The sequence below is a fragment of the Scylla paramamosain genome, chromosome 24, assembly GCF_035594125.1.
Source record: "Scylla paramamosain isolate STU-SP2022 chromosome 24, ASM3559412v1, whole genome shotgun sequence".
NCBI lineage: Eukaryota > Metazoa > Arthropoda > Malacostraca > Decapoda > Portunidae > Scylla > Scylla paramamosain.
Genome location: NC_087174.1, coordinates 2598253 through 2622118, shown reverse-complemented (window position 1 = coordinate 2622118; position 23866 = coordinate 2598253). Strand labels below are relative to the sequence as shown.

Genomic DNA, 23866 nt, shown 5'->3' with positions numbered 1-23866 from the left:
TTATGTAAGTTTCGTGTCTACATTTCATTCCTCCCTCTTCCTTACTACGTATCTCTTCATTCTGTTTTATTTATTTAACTTCATCCAATAATCTTTCTTCCCTTTTCTATCTTTGGTTGTTTTCTTCAATAATTTACATTCAATACCTTCTGATTCTCAACATCATTCTTATTTTTCACATTTATCATACTATTTTATTCTTTCATGTTTTTCCTATGTATTCACAGGCCTCGTGGCGCAACGGATAACGCGTCTGACTACGGATCAGAAGATTCCAGGTTCGAATCCTGGCGAGGTCGCATGTTTTGTTTAGTTGAATTTTTAAAGCCTTTCTTTAGCCTAATAGCAAGAAGAATAATCAAAGTAACATAGAAAGGAAGTTAAGGTCTAATAAGATCTGATGCCTTTTAAAATTTTTAGTGTTCTTGGTTAATAACTACCATTACGAACACCGCTACTAATTTTTCCTGTTTTTACGTCCGGTTTCCCTAGTCTATCAGGGGTAAAGCGGTGCCTCCTAACGATGGACTTCGGATTTGACATCTGGGAACCGTTGCTCGGAGTGGATGCCCTTCCTTCTCTCGGACCGTGGCCAGGATTCGAACCCGTGCGCCTGAGGACCACTCGGCCTCCAAAAACACTACCACCATTACCACCACAAAAAGGAACTACAACTATCACCAATACCACCACACTAGTCACCATCATTATCACCACAGAAAGCACTATAACTATCACAGCACCACCATCATCATCACCGCCACCACACTACAGCCATACCACCAATGCTTCCACAGCCCACGCCACTCCACCACTCAGGCCGCTCGCCCTCACCACCGGCCACTCCATCACGCCTAACTTGGTCCATCCCTCACGCTTCCCCACACACAATTTACTCCCCCTCATTACCTGTGCAGCGCGCGTCGCCACACCTGATTGTGTCTGGCGCCTGCACACGGAAGGCCGGAGGTGATCTGTGATGCAAATGACTGGAATTCTTTTTTAATTATCTCTATGAAGTAATCGCAGTTTGAATTTCCAGCCACCTACGGCACACACTGATAGATATATACTGACCCCAAGCAACCCATAAAAATAGGATGAAATTATGAACACCTTTTGCATACACACACACACACACACACACACATACACACAGAGGAATAAGTTGGGGAAAAATATATTACAATACGATTTAACGTTTAATATTTTTTCAGTGTTATTAAGCTTGATTAGGTTAGAGAGTTTTAAATGTGGGGGAGACCGCGCACTCATCATCGCTCGCACAAAACAGTCACGTAATCAAAATTCCCAAACTGAATGACGAGCGGACGTGCGGGTCATTACGTGCTGGGACAAGTCATTTCGTGCACCTAATCACTTTAGTTACACACACCAACACACACACACACATACACACACACCGTCATTTCTACAATATATCCTACAAATATAAAGAGAAATAACATTAATATCAGCGACACAAGTAATTCTCAAGGTGGATATTGTTAGGTTAGGTAGTTAGGTTAGGTTAGGTTAGGTTAGGTTAGGTTAGGTTAGGTTAGGTTAGGTTAGGTTAGGTTAGGTTAGGTTAGGTTAGGTTAGGTTAGGTTAGGTTAGGTTAGGTTAGGTTAGGTTAGGTTAGGTTAGGTTAGGTTAGGTTAGGTTAGGTTAGGTTAGGTTAGGTTAGGTTAGGTTAGGTTAGGTTAGGTTAGGTTAGGTTAGGTTAGGTTAAGTTAAGTTAAGGTTAAGTTAAGTTAAGTTAAGTTAAGTTAAGTTAAGTTAAGTTAAGTTAAGTTAAGTTAAGTTAAGTTAAGTTAAGTTAAGTTAAGTTAAGTTAAGTTAAGTTAAGTTAAGTTAAGTTAAGTTAAGTTAAGTTAAGTTAAGTTACGTTAGGTTAAGTTACGTTAGGTTAGATTAGGTTAGGTTAGGTTAGGTTACATTAGCTACCCATACTGCACCGTACCTTACCTAACCTAACCTATTCAAACCTGACCTAACATATTCTAGTCTTGAGTTAGTCGTATTTTCTGGTTAGGTATCGTTAGCTTAGAATAGGTTTGAATGGATTAGCTAGCACAACTTCAGAAATAACTTGACACAATCTAGCTCCGCCTCATCTGTTCTAGCCCCTTGAGAAGCACTAAATGAGACGGCTGGTATTCATTTAACCTGAGAATGATTTATACAAGGTTATCCCACATCACTAATCACCACAACCACAAACCAAACCCCTAATACCAATACAAATACAACCACAAACATTACCACCACAAACACCATCAGTAATACAAACTACTATCATCACCACCACCACCACCACTATCACCACCACAGCCACGAAGGGAAACAAGGAAGGTTTGCGGATTAAATGCTTCAGGAAAAAGGGACGGCAGATCCAGAACGATTTGCATTGCCACAATTTGCCACCTTCTATTTAGCCGCTGCCGCCATCGCCACCGCCACCACCGCCACTACCGGAAGCCTCGACGCCCTGGACGAAAGCCCGCCTCACCTGTTATTCATGAGTCGGAATACTGTGAGGCGAACGAGACACGCTCATGAATAAGGAGAGAAGGTGGTGCCGCGGGGCTGCCTGGTACGTGTTTTTGTTTGCCTGTTTATTTGGGGAGACCGTGTGTGTGTGGGTGGGTGTGGTGTGTGTGTGTTTGTGTGTGTGTGTGTGGGTGGGTGGGAATGTGGGCGGTGGAGGTGTGATTCTGTTCGCAGGCCTGAGTCTCTCTGTATGCATGGGTGTATGTGGGGGATGAGAGAGAGAGGCGGGGGGGAGATGGAGAGATGAAATTTATAAAAGAAATGGAAAGAAAAAAAAATAAAAGGTTAAAATGAATCTGTAAGTTTGTATACACAGAATTACTCTAAATGTTTTCAACACAAGACAACACACACGCCCTCTCGCCCTCCAAAAAAAAAAAAAAAATGAAAAAAAAGTGACCCACGAAGCGATTAAAACCAATCAACAACAACAACAACAACAACAACAACAACAACAACAACAGCAGCAGCAGCAGCAACAACAACCTTAACTCAGAAGCTAATAACCTCCTTCCCTCTTCGAGTGCCCCGCCTCCTTCTCTTCGTCCCCTTCAGGAGCAGCACACAAAGAGAGTTTATAGTATATTAATTCGCCAGACCGAGCGAGGCACTGGACGGGGCTTCGGAGCTTCGTTATTGTTGACTCGTTAAGAAAATCATAATGAAAAAGATGAAAAGTCGAGGAGAGTGTCGGGTCGCCTTTCTCTCCCTGTGTTGACCAACGGAGACAAGTTTTTCCCTTCCTTTTTTTCCTCCCCAGCAGCCTCCACTTTTTTCTCTCTTCCACTTTCACTACACTCCTTCCTCTTTGTACACACACACACACACACACACACACACACACACACACACACACAGTATTAGATTACAACTACTACAACTATACAACTACTACTAATAATACTAATACTGCTACTACTACTATAATAATAATAATAATAATAATAATAATAATAATAATAATAATAATAATAATAATAATTATAATTGAACATAAAATCACAAACTACCATTTCAACTGTTTACAAATATAACGATCAGTAAATATCTCCGGAAACAGAACAACAACAACAACAACAACAACAACAACAACAACAACAACAACAACATTAACAACAACAACGACGACGACGTAAACACGACAGTACATATTACAGGGCAGCGTTACGAGTTCGCTTGACTCATAATAATCCTTGTACATATTCTCTCTCTCTCTCTCTCTCTCTCTCTCTCTCTCTCTCTCCTCTCTCTCTCTCTCTCTCTCTCTCTCTCTCTCTCTCTCTCTCGCGCGCGCGCGTCGTGTTTACCGTCCAATAAATAATGCATCTTGGCTAAATTCAATTGTTAATCATCGCTTTTTAATATTATGAGAACACTTTATATTTATTTATTTTATATTTATTTCATTTATTTATCAGCTCCGCGAGGGAGAGGCTGGGCTGCACTAACCATGGGGTGGGAAGGAGGACATTTTGAGTGTAATTTTCGTCTTTATTTCCCCTTAGTTTTGTTCCTCATAGCTTGAATGCTTCGAAATTCTCGGCACTTTAGAATTTTTGTGAATAATTACTAGATATGCTCGAAGAAGTGAGGTAAGGATGCGTATGAGAGAGAGAGAGAGAGAGAGAGAGAGAGAGAGAGAGGAGAGAGAGGAGAGAGAGAGAGAGAGAGAGAGAGAGAGACTGGGGTAGGGCGGGAGAGAGGGACAAAGGCGGACGGGCAACAGACGCTCAGAATCTTTTCATCTTCCACCTGCTTTCCTCAGCCTGTTCTTCCTTCTCTCCCTTCCCCTCCTCCCCCTCCTCATCTTCTTACTTTCCCTTCTTCTCCTCATCTTTCTCTCCTCTCCTAATCGCTAGCATCACGACTAAGTTCCCTCCCCAATAATCCCTCAATCAATACTGCTCTTCTCTCCTCCTCCTCCTCTCCTCTATCTCCTCCTCCTCCTCCTCCCTCGTCGTCCTCCTCTTTCTCCTCTTCTTCTGTTTTATCCTTCCTCTTATGTTTCCCTGCTTCGTGTTCTGGCTTGTTCTCCATTCTCTTGTCTTTCTTATCTTCTCCTCCTCTTCGTACCTTTCGTTTCTCTCTCTCTCTTTCTCTCTCTCTCTCTCTCTCTTCCTTCCCCTCTAATTTGTTCGTCCGCACTTTTTCTTGCGTGCTTTCAAATAAATATCTGATCTTTTTTCCCTTTCCCTTTGCACTGGTTGTCTGCCTTCAACTCTCTATTTATGCTTCTCTGTCTGCATGCGTGCCTTCCTCTGTGTGTGTGTGTGTGCGTGCGTGTGTGTGTGTGTATACGTCTTTGGATTTGTCTGCATTTCTATTCATCTGACTGCCTCTAAATTTGTCTCCCTATCTCTCTCTCTCTCTCTTTCTCTCCTCTCTCTCTCTCTCTCTCTCTCTCTCTCTCTCTCTCTCTCTCTCTCTCTATCTATCTATCTCCAATCAAGCTGAAAGCACAAATTATTCCTTTTACACAAGAATGACAACAAATAAATAAATGAATAAATAAATAAATTAATATACAAAATCAGAGAATGACACTTCAACATCCACCCGAAATATATATGTGATGAAGACAATCTCTCTCTCTCTCTCTCTCCTCTCTCTCTCTCTCTCTCTCTCCTCTCTCTCTCTCTCTCTCTCTCTCTCTCTCTCTCTCTCTAAATACGGGGGTTTTGATGGCGTCGCTGAGTCAACTGAAATGTTTCGAGAGTCACGGACACACGTAATAACAAAGTTCATTATCTCTTCAAGGCTGACGAGAAAAAAAAGCAAAAAAAAAAAAAAACAATAAAACAACCCACATTTTCCAATTCCACTGTGGATGTTTATATAGTTGTATTTTAAAAAACCCGGCTCGCTTTTATCAACCTGTTTTTTTTTTTTTTTTTTGCCTTTTTGTTTTCAGTGTACTTGGCTTTTAAAATATATACAAATGTCGTATTTTACCTCCCCCTCTCTTCTCCCAAAGCCTTTCGGTCTCAGAGAAAAATGTGTGTCGCAGTTTTGTGTTGTGTTTTGTACTGGGAAGTAATGAATAATGACAGTAATGGGGGGGGGGGGAGAAAAATCTGACTGTTTTATAGTCTAATTTGTGTACTATATAAATGATGATGGTGAGGATTGTAGCAGTGGTGGTGATAGTGGTAGTAATGTTTATAGTAAAAGTAGTAGTAGTAGTAGTAGAGATAGTAGTATAATAATAATAGTACCTAGTAATAGTAAAAACAGTAGTAAAATATATAAAAATAATGATAATAACAATAATAACAACAACTACAAATAAACAACAATAATAATAATAATAATAATAATAATAATAATAATAATAATAATAATAATAATAACAATAATAATAATACCAATAATAATAACAATAACAATAACAACAAATCACAACTAAGCATTAAACGTATGAAAACAACGACCTAATTTAAAACCTCCCAAGGGCATTACATGACGCATAAAAAAAGCCATTAACTAACACGAGTAATGACTAACAAAGCAAGTACTGTTGACCCCAGACTGAACTAAAAAAGGGAACCGTGGGGAAAAAAAAGGGGACAACAATGATGCAACAATAAGCGGCAGCAGGACAAAAGGGGGGTAAACAATAGCAATAATTTTCTTCATTCAGGTTGTCGCAACGAAATTAATTAGGCGGGCAGGTGAGCCAACAGGTGCGAGGGAATGGTTAATTGTGCCGTGTCTGTCTGTGTGTCCTGTGTGTCTTTGTGTGTGTGTGTGTGTGTGTGTGTGTGTGTGTGTGTGTGTGTGTGTGTGTGTGTATGTGTGTGTGTGTGTGTGTGTGTGGTTCCTGAATTCGTTACCTGCAATATTTTTTTTCTTCTGTACTGTCAAAACCTTTTCCATATTTTTTATAGTTCTTTCATCAACTGTCAATTTTTTTTTTAGCTTTTTTTTTTTCTTTCCAAGGGAGGTGAGTCACTGGCCATCTTTGTACGTGTGTTTCTCTTTCACTTTTATATTCTCAAGCTTTCCTCTCCTCCCTCGCTATGCACTGCCACTTTTTCTTACCTTCCTATATCCCTTTTTCACTTTGCTTACTCCGTTCTTCGTTTGTTTTCCTCTTCCTCTTTTATGGTTCTTCTGATTTTTGTCCCTTTGCCTTATTTTTTCTTTCCTCACGTGCCTCAGCAAAGGAACGATACATATTTTAATCTTTTTCACTTCCTTTTTATTGATTTCTCTCTCTCTCTCTCTCTCTCTCTCTCTCTCTCTCTCTCTCTCTCTCTCTCTCTCTCTCTCTCTCTCTCTCTCTCTCTCTCTCTCTGCCTAGCTGTCTACCTGGCTTTTTCTATTCGCTCTCCGTCTGTCTCGATCTATTTGTACACAAGAGAACTTATTAATCTCTTTATGTCTGTCTTTTTATACATATTTTAAGCCAACTATTATACTTTTGTCTTTGTCTATATTCTTATCTGTCTGTCCATCTGTATGATCTGAACTGTCTCTTCTTGTGTCTCTTATCGATCTAATTCTACCTGTCCCTCTCTCTACGTGTCTGTCTGTCTATCTCTGCCTTTTATTTCACCTGTCTTTTTATATGTTTTGTTCTACTGTCACTCTCTTCACCTCCTTGAATGCCTCTATCTATCACTTCCCCGTCTATCTTTCCGTCCACCTCTCTGTTTCGTCTGTCTGTTTGTCCGTCACCTCAGTCGCTTCAACAAACAAAAAGAAACAAAAAGAAGAAGAGAACTTGGAACGAACTTTGCCCGAAAAACTTGTGGAGGAAGAGGAATTGAGGTGAAAGAAGGGAAGAGGCGATGAGGAGAGAAGGAAGGCACGAGATACGAAAGGAATGTTACAGTGGGGAAGAAGAGTTCAAGGAAGGAAAGAGACGAGGAGAAGCAAAGAGGAGTAAAATGAAGAATGTGGAAATAGGAGAGAGAGGAGGAGGAGAAAGAAAAAAAAAAAACAGGGAGACTTAGTTGAATTTCCTGTGCCTAACTCCTTTTTCCTCTCTCTCTCTCTCTCTCTCTCTCTCTCTCTCTCTCTCTCTCTCTCTCTCTCTCTCTCTCTCTCTCTCTCTCTGCTTGGCTTTCGTTCATGCATCACTGTCGTCATTTAATTTAATTTCCTCATTTTGCTGATATTAACTTTTGAATTATTATCATTTCACGGACTTTTTAATGAATGAATGAATGAATGAATGAATCTGATGTCCCACAACAGATGAATATATATATAACTGCCAAACACACACACACACACACACACACACACACACACACTCACACAGCACAGGAAGAAAACTTTCGTACTTGCATCTTTCGCTTTTCCAAATGCCAAAATATTTTCACCCACCCAAGTTTCCCTTTCAGAAATGGTGTTTGTACTTTGTGTTTTTTGAGCCACTGAATCTTTCCAATGCGTAACGATAACTTTCCTTCAGCACTTTGATGTTTCCTCTTTCCACTCTCCCACTGTCGTTCCACCGCCTCGAATCTCTCTCCTTTTCCTTCTGTCACTTCTCACCATCGCCATAAACTACTACTGCTACGAGGGCCACCACTGTCATCACTAACACCACCACCGCAGCTTCCTCTCTCTCTCTCTCTCTCTCTCTCTCTCTCTCTCTCTCTCTCTCTCTCTCTCTCCTCTCTCTCTCTCTCTCTCTCTCTCTGTCATTCTTTTTTTTGTATGATTACACTTATTTTTTTATATTTTTTTCCTTTCGTTCTATTTTATCTGTGTTTTTTTTTTTTTAGTGGGACCAAGAATTACTTGTGTGTGTGTGTGTGTGTGTGTGTGTGTGTGTGTGTGTGTGTGTGTGTGTGTGTGTGTGTGTGTGTGTGTGTGTGTGTGTGTGTGTGTGTGTGTGTGTGTGTGTGTGTGTGTGTTCATGGTCTACTTTTTCCTTCGCCGTAAAGTATTCGCGTCCTATTTTTTCCGTTGCACTTTTAAAAACTTTACCTCCTTTTAATCACTTCCTATTTTTTCCCTCGTTCGTTCTGCCTTTTTCTTTTTTCTTTTTTTCTTTTTTTTTTTCTCCGCGTGGAAACGTTTCTTTATTGGCGAACGTTTTTTACTGCAACTGACCCATTTTTCCCCACACGTGCTTACTTTTTATTATTGATTTTTTTTTTACTGTTTATGTAACAATTCAAATGTATTTATTCATGCGTATATTTGCATTCATTTCTTGAAGCAAAAACAACACACGACAATTTGTGAATCTCACCATGCAGAGAGAGAGAGAGGGAGAGAGAGAGAGAGAGAGAGAGAGAGAGAGAGAGAGAGAGAGAGAGAGAGAGAGAGAGAGAGAGAGAGAGAGAGAGAGAGAGAGAGTACTAAAAGCAAGGTCAATTAAACTTCTCCAAATGAAGCGACAGAGCAATTTATTCTGTGACTGGAAACACGAAAAAAAAAAGTTCATAAAAAAAGGAGAAAAAAAAAATGCAAACTCTAAAGACATTAAAAATAATTAAATCGCTAGTGACAAACTCGAACCGCAAAATTGACTTCGCATAAAAAGAGAACTTTCCAAATACAAAAAAAAAAAAAAAACTATAATATTACGACAAATTATTTCCTGGCGCCACTCGACTACACACTAAAAATATTTGAAAGTAGCTCTGCGTCCTGTGTGTGTGTGTGTGTGTGTGTGTGTGTGTGTGTGTGTGTGTGTGTTTGTAAGACGGGTCAGAGCTTGAGAGGTGTGCGGGAGGTGTGAATGAGATCGAGAAGAGTAAAAAGAAGATTCCACGAGGGATGAGAGCGGAAAAGCAAGGCGAGGGAAGGAAAGCAGGATGAGGAGAGGCGGAGGGAAGGAAGAGAAGGCAAAGAGGAAGCAGAAGGAAGAGGAAGAGGAGGAGGAGGAGAGGAAAGAGGAGACGTAGGTGTCTTGGAATCGATACCAATTTTGTAATGGGCTTGTGGCAGTGAAGGAGGAAGGGAGGGAGAGAGAGGAAGGAGAGCAGGAGGTGGTGGTGGAGGGAAGAGAAGCGTCAGAGATATGTCTTCTCCCAGGACGCGAGTGAGAGGCATATAATAATCAATAGACAGATGATTGGAAATATTAAAAGGAAAAACGATATCACTGAAATTCGGAAACATTGAGATGTATTTGATTTTGTGTGTGTTCCTGAGTTTTATTTGTATTGAGAGAGAGAGAGAGAGAGAGAGAGAGAGAGAGAGAGAGAGAGAGAGAGAGAGAGAGAGAGAGAGAGAGAGAGAGAGAGAGAGAGAGGTGGGGTTGGATTGCAGACAGACAGACATACATATTGACAGACAAAGAAAGACAAACATGCGTACATTCATTCATACATACAAACAGGGATATAGAGGCCCGAATATAACTAATCGTCTCTTGTCTTTTAAGAAAAAAAAAAAACGAAAAACGAAAACAAAAACATCATACCTGGCACATTTTTTTGACACGTAAAGCAAAAGTTGACGCGATACGGAACTTTCAAAAGCTTCAAAGGAAAATTTTGTTTGATACCCGGACAAAACACGTCACAGGAAACACGACCATCAGGTTCATTACGGTCGTCATGCTCATCACCTGCCTCATCACTATCATCGTCTCCATCATCATTATCCTCACCACCCTTACCATAATTATCCTCGTGCATTCCAGTCATAGGGCAGAGGAAGGCCGGAAGTCAGCAAAGAGTGTGAAGAGTAAATGGAGGAGGTGAAGTGAAAGACAGGAGATAAAATAAAACAAGACAAACACTGGCAATACCGTGAGGAAGTCTTGAAATCCTTGTCTTGTCACATGGACGACAACAATAACAAGAAAAAAATAACACGACCAAAAAATTAATTCCGTGTTCTGACAAGTTACGGTATGCTGGTCTTGGCTGCGTAGGCATGAAGGTTAAACACACACACACACACACACACACACACACACACACACACACACACACACACACACACACACACGTGTTCCTTTCTCCATTTCCCTCCACTTTCGCACTGACGCACTGCCTGAATTTACGTGAACAAACAAACACAGCTAAGCAAGACTATATTGCGTACACACACACACACACACACACACACACACACACACACACACACACACACACACACACACACACACACACACACAATGATAAATTCAGCTGGAAGAGGAATGGAGGTAGGCCGACAGAGAGAGAGAGAGAGAGAGAGAGAGAGAGAGAGAGAGAGAGAGAGAGAGAGAGAGAGAGAGAGAGAGAGAGAGAGAGAGAGCTTGAGTGACTAAGTTTATTCGTTCGCTCACACAGCATCGCCTTTACACCTGAGCTAATTAACAACGGCACATCTGGGGGGGGGGAGTGGGGAGAGGGAGGGTAGAGGAAGGGGCGGAGAGGGACAAAGGAGAGGAATGAGTAGCGGGGGCGGGAATGGCCGATGCGTGAGGAGAAGAAGGAAGAGGAGAGGGAAAACAGAATGGAAAGGAGAGAGAGAGAGAGAGAGAGAGAGAGAGAGAGAGAGAGAGAGAGAGAGAGAGAGAGAGAGAGAGAGAGAGAGAGAGAGAGAGAGAGAGAGGGAGGCAAGTAGTTAACGAGGGAACACCCACGCTTGCCCAGGAATAATCACACTGGTTTACGAACGGAAGGAGGAGAGAGGGGAGAGTGGGAGAGGGGAGAGGGGCAGGGTGAGTGCCGGTGAAGCTGTTATAAGTTTATGACGAGGCTATTCCGTGTGCAGCCGGATAATGACGCAAGTTGGCGGTAGGGAAGCAGGAGGAGGAGGAGAAGGAGGATTTGGAGGAGGAGGAGGAAGGGACACAGGAATACTAGGTAACGTAGAGTCTATTGGCTTACAACGAGGTTAACTCCTTGGGTAAACTCCTCTATTGTACAGGTCTTTATTACAGGTAAGAGAGCAGGACACAAAGCTGCGACGGATCCTGCCTCGGCTTTCCTTCCCCGCGGCCCAGAGTACAACAGTGAAGTGAAAACAATGCAATAGACTCGTAAAGATTATATGGATATTCATCAAAAAGTTTCCACCTCCTGGCAGTGTTCTAAAACGTCAGAGCAGCGAGCCATCAGAGTTTGCAGCGGGGAGAATGGGAATTACGATCCATTGTTTGTGTTTCGCTCCTGTAAAGAAATGACGGAAATAACTGAATGGATCATAACTCACATCGCGGCTATAATATCCAAACACTCATAAAGCAATGGTGAGCTCGCTTTATTAGGCAGTTTGTTCCAGTGAGTGACAATTTGATGCAAGAGGCAATAAAAAAATTCTTGTCCTCGCCACCGTCAGAGTTATTTGTAATCATCACGTCACTCCCAGTCCTTATGGCACTGGCTTTAAATTTACTTATGGAATTTCGAGAGTTATAAACTTGACACACTTCTCACAATCTGCAGCACGCACCGGCACCGCGTCTCCCTGGAGGTGCAAGTCGCATTCCAAGCCGGGTCTCAACACCAACTTGTATCGCACAGAATTATACCCGCCAGATGGTATTCAAAGCCCCGCTGTGAATTCTAAGGCCGAGGGACATCTGCCACTTGCCTGTTCTCTGAATAATCTTGTCCGAATCTCCCTCGAGGCTCTCACAGTCTCTCAAGGCGACGGCTCTTCATCTTTACGTGTCGTCACCAAACTGTTATAGATTCAGTGCAGTGTTTATTATAAAGTGCACGGCAGACAATACATGTACAGAGCCGTGCGGCGTCCCATCACTGCCGTGTGCCCGCCCCCAGGCTTAACTATTCACGTTCACAGCCCGCGATCAGTAAGCCAATCTCTGAACAAAGAACATAAGATTTATCATTTAATATTTCAGTCAGCTACAACTTGGTCAGGAAGTGAGATTTATTACGTCCCTGAATGTTTACCAGTTTTCGAAAATACTGTCATTTATATCAAGCTGTAATTGCGTTTGCCATCCCCAACTCTCGAAAACTTCCTTTAACCTTCCCTCAGCCTTCCTGACTGCAATACTTTACACTCCGCCCTTTAAGCTGCATGGCTCAAGGATAAGCTTCCTGCCAGATGACAAGCTGTTTCATTAAGGAAAATCTAAATTTATTTATGAATATAATTATTTTAAACGTTGCTTGACATGCCTTTTTTTTTCTTGGAGTTACGTCCTGGAGACACGACTGGACGACGCCACACACGTGACTCTCAATCTTGAAAATTGACAGAAAAAAAAGTTTCTCTGCGGATATATTCATGTTGTCACTGCGCTGCGTCACGACTGTTTTGGTCTGCAGGAACCCACGCTTCAACTCATAACATTCCACAGATTCCAGCAAGACTTTAAACACAACCGATTGCTAAACAACACACCAGAGAGGAAAGGGGAACGAAACAAATGAGTGGGAGGTGCGGCAGCGAATCTGAGGCAGGAGTGTTTATCTATATTCCCTTAATATTTAAACTACCTCTTCCTTCTTTCTTCACTCACACAGTCTTTAAAGAATGTTGCTCTAAAATTGGTAGATTCTCGCCTCTGTGTGCTGGTTACCTATCCATTAATATCAGAACTTGTATCAGAAGTCTTGCTAATAACAGTACATGAACAAAGCCACACACACACACACACACACACACACACACACACACACACACACACACACCACAGACCACGGACAGTACCTACCAAACTCGTTCACCCTCCAGTTCTCCACGCAATGCCCCAATATTTGTATACAATTATAACCCACTCACAATCCACTGCGCAATGTAAATACACAAGATAAACAAAAGGTTGACTTGACCAAAGTAAACGCAAACTGTCCAAGGGTTTACACTATTACACGAAAACGCGCTGCCTATTTTTTGTATATATATGTTTTTTTTTTTTTTCGTATATACTTTCAACTTACAATGCTTTATATTTTACTATGTGCACGTTCAGCCGCCTCTTCTAAAATATGTCATGCAAAACTACTCGCAATATCCCTCTTTCCGGTACCGATGGGCAGGAAACATGTGTACAAAATATGGGTGAGAGAGAGAGAGAGAGAGAGAGAGAGAGAGAGAGAGAGAGAGAGAGAGAGAGAGAGAGAGAGAGAGATATTCCCCTTACCTTAAATCCAAAGAGTGGAAGTTCAATCTCTCTCTCTCTCTCTCTCTCTCTCTCTCTCTCTCTCTCTCTCTCTCTCTCTCTCTCTCTCTCTCTCTCTCTCTCTCCATGTCCATCTCTGCCAGTCCTTCGGGTCTGCCCTCTGAAGGTTCATCCTCTGTTTGTCGATTAAAACCTTTCTCGACCTATTTCCTCCTCCTCCTCCTCCTCCTCCTCCTCCTTCTCCTCCTCCTCCTTGCCAAGCACAGACAGATCCCTAATATGCCCAAATTTTCCTGCCGTAACCCGATTATGGAGGAGGAGGAGGGGGAGGAGGAGGAGGAGGAGGAGGAGGAGGAGGAGGAGGAGGCGATGATGGTGATGGTGCGGAACACAAGCCGGGATTAAGGAACACTATCGAATTGGCGCGCAAACTAATTATGTAGAAACGACCCACACCATCTCTCTCTCTCTCTCTCTCTCTCTCTCTCTCTCTCTCTCTCTCTCTCTCTCTCTCTCTCTCTCTCTCAGCCGCAGACTCCAGATGCCCAGGTTAGAAAATATTAGTTCTGAGATGAGAATATATGGAAGGAGATAAGGAATACAAGAAGGAAGAGCAGGAGGAGGAGGAGGAGGAGGAGGAGGAGGAGGAGGAGGAGGAGAAGGAGGAGGAGGAGGAGGAAGAGGAGGAGAAGAAGTAGAAACATTTTTATTCCCTTTCCTCAATTTCTTCATTTTCTTCTTCGTTTTCCTCTCATTTCTCCTCCTCCTCCTCCTCTTCCTCCTCCTCCTCCTTCTCTTTCTCCTCCTCCTCCTCCTCCTCCTCCTCCTCCTCCTCCTCCTCCTTCTCCGTGCGTCGTGTGAATATATTGAAAGTCAGGCTGAGAGAGTTCAACAATATGTGGAGAGTGATGGTGATGGCGCCTTCCTCTCCCCCTCCTCTCCCTCTCCTTCTCTACTCGCTTCATCCCATTCCTCCTATTCTATATTCCCTTGTCATTTACCTTTCTACCATTCCCTCCCGACTCCTCCCCCTCCATCCCCTCGCATCCCTCGATCTTCTCTCCTTCCTTCCTCCTTCCCACCTTTCATTCCTCCCGTACCTACATATCTTCTCTCCATTCTCTAATCCCTCCCAATCCCATCCCTTCCTCAAGCCACTAACCAGCCTCCCTGTTGTTCCGGAGGCAAATATTCAAATAGCACTAGACAGAAAGAGACAAAAAGACGGAAGGGAACATTTTCTATTATTCTGTCCCTGAGAAACGTTGTAAATCTGCAAAGTGAGAACAAGGAAGCAGAAGAGGGAAATCAAAAGTTGACGAGAGAGAATGAAGAATAACAGGAAGAACAGGATATCAATAATAAAAGTGACATGGATGGACAAGGGCGCGATGACAGAATGATGAAGGGGAAATTAAATAAATGTAACAGTTCACGAGCAGGAAAAATGAAAAGGCATGATTGATAACAGTAAGAAACGACGAGGAGGAATGGAAAAGTGTACAATTAAGGAGGTAAATAAAATATAAAAAAAAAGGAAAGGAAACATGCACAAGAAATAAACCTGAAGGAAAAGAAATGATGGAGAAGAAAATAGCAGACGACAAATAGAAAAACTGGCAAGGAAGACGAGACGAGAGAAAAAAAATGTAGAAAGTAACACGAACATGAAAATAAAAAAAAAAACACTGAAGCAAGAAAATAAAAGACGAAAAACACACAACTAAAAAAAAAATCTACGTCAATTATAAAAAAAATATACGAAACAGAAAAAAATAAATGACAACATGAAAGATAAAAAAAAATAATAATAACAAAAATAAAAGAAGAACAATTACCAAACGGACACACAAACGAAATAAAGCTTAAAAACACACAAAGGAAAAGAGAAAGAGTAAAGAACAGGGCAGGACTGGAGGGACAAAGGACCGGGACAATACGTGAGGGGGAGGCGAGGTATGGAAGTCACAGGTGAATCAACAGGTGAGGCCGGAACAACCAATAAAGTTGCGCAACACACCTGCCTGAAGCGGGGACACCTGAACGACTGCCTGCCTCCTCACGACGACATCTGCACGACAATGCACGACAAAGAAGGAGGAGGCAAAAGGGAAAGAATGGAAGAGGTAAATGGAGTGGTAGAAAGAAGAGAAAACTCGAAGGAAAATTATCAATAAAAAAAAATTGAATTGTAAAATTATATGAAATAGGAGAAAAAAAAGGAGAAAAAGAGAATTGAATGGTTGAAAGTATAGCAAGTATAATATTAATAAGCACACTGTCCCCGTTTTTTTTCTTAATTTCTTCATATCCCCGCCTGTTTTTCTTCCCTTTCCCCACTCAAAAAAAAAAAAAATGCAACGTATATTTATCAAAACATTCAAAGGCCAAAAACGAGAAGCAAAAAAAAAAAAAAAGAAGAAGCAGAGCAGACAGTGATAGCGATGACAATTAAAAGAAAAATAATAACAACAACAAAAGCCAAGAAAAGAAACGTACGAACAGGAATCAGTAAGTGTAATAACAAATAAAAAAGTAAAAGAAAACGAACAGAGCGATGAAATAAGAGTTAATTAACGCGGGATTTCTGATTGGTGGCTGCCCTTTATATATCTCTTCCTGTCTATTTTTTCACAGTCATTGCTAGAATATCAACGTTCATGAAAGCATCCTTACAATATCACGAAAAAAAAAAAGACTCACAAAAGCTAACTAGATTAAAACACTTAACAGGTTCACATTCCAAATACGGGGAAATTCCAAACATCATCGCAGAAATAAAAAAAAATAAAATAAAATAAAAAAAGAACGAAAATAAAAAAATAATAAAAGGACAAATAAAAGAGCGAAATTCCAAACATAAATAGAACTTAACTAAATATTTCGCCAAGGAAACTACAGGAATGAAAACCTCAAGGGGGGAAAAATACCGAGCGAAAAGTTACGACAAATATAAACAACAAAACTATGTAATTCCGAAATGTAGTGAACGGTGACGACAATCTATTTTAAAAAGGGAAAAGATTAAAAACTGAACGAATAAAACGGCTGCCCAAAAATATAAAATCCCCATCCAAAATATTAATAATAAATAAATAAACACGCTCCAAAAATATTGGAAAAAGAGAATTTGCTTTAGTAATTAGCGAATGGAACGTTTTCAATTTTATGAGGAAGTACAGCAAAATCACCGCCGAAAATGGATGAATGTTAATATTGACGATTCTGGAATGTTTAAACTCCAGATTTTCACACACGCCTCTAGGGAATGTGTTGAAAATGTATGCAGGGAGAGAGAGAGAGAGAGAGAGAGAGAGAGAGAGAGAGAGAGAGAGAGAGAGAGAGAGAGAGAGAGAGAGAGAGAGAGAGAGAGAGAGAGAAAGTTATTAATTTCTTTCCACTTTTTCTATCAGTTGTATGTATACCTTTTTTTCTTTCTTTTTTGTTGTTGTTGTTGTTTAGAATCTTTAGATATTTTATTCTTGCATAATATTTTATAATTACTTTATTGTAGAATCGTTTTCGATAGTGCCAGCTCTGGTATAAGCAGCTTTTGCTACTTTCCTTTATAAGCATCTTTTCATTGTTTCTCCCTTCATATAAAAACCTTTTTCTGCATGCATCTTTTATTACTGTTTTCAATTTATAACACTATCACTATCACTCTAACTGTTAAACCATATTTTTTTTTCATTATTACGTTGTCTTTTGAACATTTATTACTATTCTATTGTTGTACAAGAATATTTTTAATCAAATTTTTCGTTTTATTGTTCTCGTTGTATACACGCCCTTTTATCCTTCATAAGCACTTTCATTATTTTCGTTGTTTTATGAGCACTTTTTTTTTTTTTTTTTTTTTTTTTGCAGCTGCACAAACACCCTACATTTATGGTTGTTTTCGTAATTGTTGTATAAAGTCTTAAAGATCTGGTTCTGGTAGACGCAAAGGCACAGGGTTTTGGAGAAGCCTCGCCGAGCCTCAATCCAATTACTATCAACAAAGTGGAGTTAAATCAATGTTGTCCAAACTCTTCCCCTTTGTGTCTTTCCAGCCCAAACTCTCTCTCTCTCTCTCTCTCTCTCTCTCTCTCTCTCTCTCTCTCTCTCTCTCTCTCTCTCTCTCTCTCTCTCTCTCTCTCAACCCTGAGTGCCTTACCTGTGTTACGGTGTGACATGATACGAAAGTAACAGTTGCTGTTACCACTACCACTACCACTAACAAGATCATCAACAAAAACAACAACAACAACAACAACAACAACAACAATTTTCACAGGTATTATAGGAAAGTCAAGTTGAAAAAATTTCACAGCATTTAAAGTTTTCATCAAGTTCTTAATAATCCCAGAGAGAGAAAAATATAAACTATGACCACCCACACACTGCGCCTCGTTACCACGCCGCCCACCCTGCCACGCCCCCCAGCCACGTCCTCTGCCTCTCCCCGCCACTCTCACTCCCTTTCCCTGCTCCCTCTACCACTAAAATGTCAGTTTTTACCTCAAATATAATTACTGTGACATGTATTACACTGCATGGAGCAGAATGCTGGTCAGAGCAGTTCGTGAATGCGGTGCTGAAAATATTCATGTTCTGAAAGGATTAGAACAAGTATGGTTGGGTAAAAATCTAAATATATGTTGATCTAATGAAAACCCAAATATTTCCGCATGGATTGATTTATTAAGAAGGAGCCGTAGCTGCCTTTAGGGGAGACTCGTCCTACATTTTTTTTTTTTTTTTTTTGCCTGTCTCTCCACACACGAGCAGTTAGTCTGGCAATGCTGGAAAACTTGGAAGCTACAATGAGGGAACCGTAAGGATGGCTTTTAATACCCCAAGAAACCTACATCCTTTTAATTTTCCTTCAAAGGCCGATGCGGAAAGCGAGTCTCGGCCCAGAAAAGTTTGAGTCCAGGATATGAACAGCCGGCGCTGCGCGGACGGCGTACTTTCGCGCCACTCCTTCCCTCCCCGCCATGCCAAATATTGCCATCATATCAACAAAAAATAAAATTTGCTTTTGATGAAACAATAAAAACAATTTTCCGTAGCGAAAGAGCTTTAATGAAAAATAATGTCTCGATGGTGTGTATATTGCACCCAGCGGTGGGCCGACGCCCCCCTTGGTAGTAATAACACAAATATTAACGCTATTTTTCTGTATTATCATTATTGTTCTCTCTCTCTCTCTCTCTCTCTCTCTCTCTCTCTCTCTCTCTCTCTCTCTCTCTCTCTCTCTCTCTCTCTCTCTCTCTCTCTATATATATATATATATATATATATATATATATATATATATATATATATATATATATATATATATATATATATATATATATATATATATATTCCGCTATCACATTCAACAATTTTTCGGTCATCATGACCGTCGTCCTCTCCACCTCTTCATTCCTCCAATTCAGGGTCATCATTACCAGTCTGTATTCACATTTTATCGCAATTTAATGAAAGGAAGTCGCGAGCAAAATGGAGTGACCGCCGACCTCGGTGCTAACTGTTTTCTTTTCTTGCAGCTCGTGACCTTGAGAGCGGATTTCATTATTGCGCTTCTGAAGTCTGCCTCCCCTGCCTGTGTGTCGTCACGGAAGGGGAGAGGGACTGGAAGGCCGTGTTGGCCAAGCCTTGTATCTCTGATGCCATTACTAACACTCAGGGTATAGACACAAGGATACTATCACTGTAAGTCTCCTCTTCTTTCTCTTTCATCATCCCCCTCTTTTTCCAAGTATATTTTCTCTTTTGTTTTATATGCTTTTTCCTTCCTCACCTTGCACTGAACGGTGTATCTTCCTCCTTGCTCAGTCCGCATCTGTTTACACAATTCAGTGACAGCGAGCATCTGGCTCATCACTATTGCATTGACGGGCAGCACTAAGCGCTCCTCTGCTCAGCCTCATCTCCCTGTCTATACTCTTTTTAAAACGAGAATAAATGGACCTTTAATTTAATTAAATATCATAACAACGGGTAACCTACCTCACAAACACACACACACACACACACACACACACACACACACACGCACACAGTATAATAATGTGTACTAATATCAAGAGAACATGTCGGGAAAGTTTTTAGAACCTTTCTCTTGCCACTTTGATCAGATGAGCATGACTCTCTCTCTCTCTCTCTCTCTCTCTCTCTCTCTCTCTCTCTCTCTCTCTCTCTCTCTCTCTCTCTCTCTCTCTCTCACCAGCGCCAACGCCATCATTCCGTCAAACAACACATAATGCTCTTAAAGGAACAATTAATCATTTTGCGAGCCAGTGAGGCTGCGATGATGTGTTGCAGAGTCAGTCAATCACAGGGCGCTATGGAACCCAGTGACCGAGAGAGAGAGAGAGAGAGAGAGAGAGAGAGAGAGAGAGAGAGAGAGAGAGAGAGAGAGAGAGAGAGAGAGAGAGAGAGAGAGAGACTGAAAAAAAAAAATCTAATGTTCTTTTGTCCATTTCTTATCAGTTTGCAGTATACGTGCGCACTAAATAGCACTCGATAGCGGAGTACTAAAATGGAAAGCAATAACAGAGATACTTTGTCTGTGTTCAGCTTTTTGTGGAATCATTACTTTTAAAAACATACATTTGTGTTGTGCATTTCTATCAGGCATTCAACGCTTTCATATCGTCAACAGTGGGAGTGGTAATAGTAGTAGTAGTAGTAGTAGTAGTAGTAGTAGTGTTGGTATTGAAGGTGGTGGTGGTGGTTGAAGCAGAAGACAAAAAGTATGAATTATAATATGAATAATAACGAGAATAATGTCCCTCACTAATGAAACGAAGGACAGTCACACATCTGCATGAAGTAATCTCTAATAATTACATTAACAAATATAAAAATCTTAATGATAATACCAATAAACGTAGTGTGTTGTTATTATGAAGATACGAAAAGGCGATTGTTCTCACCACACACACACACACACACACACACACGTAATCACCTTTGCTACTCAGAGAATAATAAAACAAGTACTTAAAATGAACATATTATAAGCCACTACTTGACAATTTTTCCTGTAATTTTCATTAATTTTTAGACACACTACAGTCTCTTGAATACTTGGTTACATTAGAAAGGACAAAACTAATTTTCTTCTCCCTCTTTTTTTTTTTTTTCCCTGAGCGTCCATGCAACCAATTCTTTCACATGGCTGCGGATGATAACAAAGGACAACCAAGGCAGTAAAAATGGTTAATGGATTCAATGAGAGCACCAGGCGGAAGCAGACTCACCTGGATTGCCTGCCGTCACCTGTCCCTGCTCGGTCATCAAGTCACGTACATGTAAAGAATAAACTGTTTGTTATTTGGCGAGAAAAAAAAAAAACACACATGAAGGTGCAGTGACACAACAACATTCAGAAGAACACTATATTTCTCCCGAGCTATTGTTGTATTCAATTGAAATAATGGTGCTTTACTTGTTTTGACTGAGACACACTGGAAACGTGTCTGGGAGAGCAAAGCTTTTGATATTTTTCTTTAAAAACCTAAATATTTCCATTTTTAAACGTTGACTTTCTTTTAACAAATAGCATTGCATCAAGGTACAAAAATATTCACAATTTGTTTTCTTTCAACAAAGTTTTCGCTTTTACTCCCTCATGACAGTATAAAAGAGATACAATATGAAAATTTTTTCTCATTTGTTTATTCTTTTCACGGAAACAGAAATACATTTGGTAGCGACAGTACAAGGACCTTGTTTTGTGCAAATATGTGAATGTCTCTTTCTTTGACGTCCTCCTTCTCATTCCCCACCTGCTGCTGCTCCTGAGTCGCGGCAGCGTGAGGCCTCATCCAGTTACTTAGAGACTCCGGCGCTCTAACAAATGCACAACTTAAGTTTATACCAAAGAGAGCAGTCTGAGAGAAGCTTTGGAGACTGGAGGGAATAAGATGGAGGGCTGATGTAAGAGAGAGAGAGAGAGAGAGAGAGAGAGAGAGAGAGAGAGAGAGAGAGAGAGAGAGAGAGAGAGAGAGAGAGAGAGAGAGAGAGAGAGAGAGAGAGAGAAATGACATAGGTAAATACAAACACAAAATAAGACATTTCACACAGACGATAAAGATTTGACATATATGCAAACAGATAACCGAGGAAAAGTGGAAATGCAGTGCAACAGAAAACAAGAGAGAGAGAGAGAGAGAGAGAGAGAGAGAGAGAGAGAGAGAGAGAGAGAGAGAGAGAGAGAGAGAGAGAGAGAGAGAGAGAGAGAGAGAGAGAGGATGCAAGACAAATAAGATGTGCAAAACAGAGACTGACGGACTGACACGAACAGGAAGAGAAAAAGGAGCAGAAAGAGACACATAAACCCAGGGCAAACACTGCGTTGGATTAACCTGTGTGTGTGTGTGTGTGTGTGTGTGTGTGTGTGTGTGTGTGTGTGTGTGTATCTTTCCCACGCCCCTACCTGGCCTTCATCCCAACCTCACCTTTCCCTTCACACCACACTACACCCCTCCTCTCCACTCCTCTCCGCACCCTCTTACCCCACTCCACCTGACCCTCCCCATCTAACACACCCAACCATACTCGGCCCATTCTCTCCCGCCTCCTCTCCAATCTCTCTCTAAATGCCCCTCCTCTGATTCCTATCCTGCTCTTCACCTTCCACTCTTCCCCACTCCACCACTCCACTACTATTCCGTATACTTGACACTCCTCCACTCACCACTCCACTTCTCCACTGCACCCATTTTCTCCCTCTACATCACTCTTGCTCCCACTTCACACCACACTCTGCGTCCTCTTCCGCCCGACACTTTTGCCCTTCCCTCTCACACGATGGATATTCGGTCCCGCCCTTTGCACCACGCCCATGTCCAGTATGTGTGTGTGTGTGTGTGTGTATGTGTGGCCAGGCGGTTTTCCTCTCACACCTTTACATTTTTCTCTATCACTGAATATGCATAGCCATAATTTAATATTTATTCGCCAAAAAGCAAAATGTTATCCAAGGAACAAATCCACGCGTCACACATCGCATGCAAAAACCCGCGGTGATATTTAAATTCCCACATTTCACGGTGAAGTTTCCAACGTGACGCCAAATTCATTAAAAAAGAAATAATATCCCACTTGGATTCTCACTCATATCATTCAAAAGTGGCACGGAAATAGCGCCGTTTCATGAATTTCTCAATATTTACGGTGGAATAATCATTGTGTTTACCTGTGTGACCGTCTGTACCTGAGGATTTAAGGGCCGTTATCGGGGCGAACAGGTGTTATGGTTATGAGGAGGAGGGAGAAGCACCGCCCCGTGTATAGGAAAGACGAGGAGCAGGGCGAGGAAGACGTGGGACACAACGAGGACTACGAGGACAGGAGGCCGAGGACGTGGACGAGAACTGTTGCTCCGACACGACTAAAAATATCGTTACATTTTCATCCCAAATAATATGAAAGAGGGAGAAAAATATACGAAAAATACACGGAAAATATTCCACGTTTTGCTGGTGGTAATAGAGTAGTTAACACGGACTCATTCTGAAAATACATACGAAAGAAAATATGTTTTTTTTTCTTTCTTTTCTTTATTTTCGCCTGCCACCATTATTACACATTGCAGCTCGCACCGCTACAAGCCATTACTTTGATTAGCAAGCTTGTGATAATAAAAACGCGTAAATATTACATAATGACGAAATTTAACTTTTCTTTCTTTCTTTAACGACACACACACACACACACACACACACACACACACACACACACACACACACACACACACACACACCTGCCGTTGAGTTTCATGTACCGTATGACATTCTTCAAGAGTTTTATTGCATTTCTATTCTTGTCGTAATGCACTTTGAGTACTAAGCTTGTTCCATTACAAGGAGGCAAGGCACGTGAGGCACGGCACCCCCACCCTCCATCTCTCTAAGCCAATGAAGCAGGATGGAGACGTCTGCAGGTGAAGAAACCCTATTTAATCGTCACTCCGTACCCTCAGGAATTGATACAAGACGCAGTGGGACCGAGAATTGTCAGCACAGCGCGCACATAACATCAACATAAGCGAGAGGAACTGAATAAGAGAAGCGATAACGCCCGATGCTGCAGAAAAGACACCACCTCATTTTTATGCACGAAGGCGAGAAAGAACCTAACGTGACAATACTGGGAAGAACGAAAAAAAGTCCAGCATTACTTTATTTTTTTTTTAAGATGGTGTGTTTTACTGCACCACTTGACAGCCTCCCCCAGCCCTCCTCGCCCCGTCAGCCAGCCACCCACCCTCGGGACGCAAACAAGACAACAGCAAAACAAACGCAG

The 23866-nt window shown here is 41.3% G+C and overlaps 1 non-coding gene across 1 annotated transcript; it reads left to right on the top strand.

The window, feature by feature from the left end:
* The first annotated feature begins 226 nt into the window (after nt 1-226).
* Nucleotides 227-299, top strand: Trnar-acg (transfer RNA arginine (anticodon ACG)). The gene has a single exon. It is a non-coding gene; the product is annotated as a tRNA-Arg (tRNA).
* Nucleotides 300-23866: the final 23567 nt, after the last annotated feature.